This window comes from Palaemon carinicauda, chromosome 11 (assembly GCF_036898095.1).
Source record: "Palaemon carinicauda isolate YSFRI2023 chromosome 11, ASM3689809v2, whole genome shotgun sequence".
Taxonomy (NCBI): domain Eukaryota; kingdom Metazoa; phylum Arthropoda; class Malacostraca; order Decapoda; family Palaemonidae; genus Palaemon; species Palaemon carinicauda.
This window is the reverse complement of record NC_090735.1, coordinates 29,317,836-29,319,654: the sequence shown is the minus strand read 5'-3', so window position 1 is coordinate 29,319,654 and position 1,819 is coordinate 29,317,836.

Genomic DNA, 1,819 nt, shown 5'->3' with positions numbered 1-1,819 from the left:
AGAGATCCTGTATTAGATATCATAGCTCCTAATTATTTAAATGACTCCACCCCATTAATACTCTCTCCTCCCAATGATATTGCAAATCCTGGTGTGTTTTGCTAATAAGGACAGTGTCATCAGCATACTCTAGATCAGCTAATTCCTTATTATCCATCCCTTCCAATCCCTTTCCACCATCCTAACTGTTTTATGCATTACAAAATCCATGAGGAGGATAAACAACATAGGTGAAAAAACATTCCATTGCAGTACTCCACTGTTCACTGGAAATTCATTTGATAGGACTCCACTCACTTTAACTTTGCACTTACTATGCTCATGAACAGACTTAATCAAATTTACATATCTAAGAGGAACTCCATAATAACGCAGAACTCTCCACAAAATTGGCCGATGCACACTATCAAAGGCTTTTCCATAGTCTACAAATGCCATCAACACTGGATTCCTGTATTCTACACATTGAAAATTTGGTCAGTACAACTTCTACCTTTTCTAAATCGTGCTTCTTCATCTCTAAGCTTTCCATCAATCTTTCTTTGTAATCTATGTAGAATAAGTATACCATATATTTTTGTGACAATTGCAATCTTTCAAATCTCCTTTATTCGCTATTTTCACCATCACTCCTAGCTCCCGTTCATCAGGTTTTGCCTCTTCATTGCACATTCTACAAAATAATCTTGTAAGTATTCTGGGACTCGCTTCATTTTCAGCTAATTTCATCTCAGCAGTTATTCTATCATATCCATTGGCTTTTCATATCTTGAGTTTCTTAAGTATAGCTTCGACTTCAAACACGAGTCATTCATGGGCACATCAAGGTCTTCCTCAGCTCCGGGTATATCAATCAAATTATTTCCTTCATATCTCATCTTCATGACCTCACTAAAATTTTCCATCCAACTTTGCCTTCCTTCATCTTCAGTTTTTATAACAGATCCATCTCTCTTTCAGATGAGTATATGCTGCTTCTTCTTTGTCCCGTGGAAATTTTATTAATAATTCTATGAGCAATTCTTCCACCATAGCCACTCCCTGAATTCATAGCCTCGTCAGCCTCATCTGCTTTACTGTCTAAATATTCTCTCCAGTCATTCCTGGCTTTTCTTTTAACTTCACTGTCAATACTGGAATACTAAGCATGCTCTACCTGGTAATTTTCAATTCTTCCTCGAAAATTTTCAACGATCACTTTCAGTCTTTGTTTCCTTTATATAGTATCCCAAGTATCATTTGATATCCATGGCCAACTCCTTGTAACTATGTCCCAAAACTTTACTACCAACTGACTGATATTTGTTCTTGATATCACGGCATTCTTTGTTAATTGTCTGCTCTTCGTTTCTTAAAGTCTCTCTAAGACTGATAATCGACTCCTACATATAATAGCTAGCAAGGGTTTCTCTGTGCTCATCTTCTAGAAGCTTGGTCGTATCAAACCTAGGTATTCTATCTACATTTCTTTTGGGTGCTTTCCGTTTTAATTTCAGTGTGGCAATGAGGATCTGGGGATCATTACCAATATATGCACCTCTATAGCTTCTCTCTTTATTAATGGCTATGTGATCTATTTGATTTTTGTAAATGCCACATGGTGAAGTCCATGTATACTTGTGGATGTTCTTATGTTGGAACAGAGTACCTCTAATGACAAGATTATTTGCTAAACAGAATGTTATAAAATGTGCTCCATTTTCATTTGCAACTTCGCCAAGTCCCTCAACACCCATTAAATTCTCTGTCTTGATTAATCTTTCCAACTTTATCATTGAAGTCACCTATCACAATTTTCATATCTCCTTTTGGGATCTCA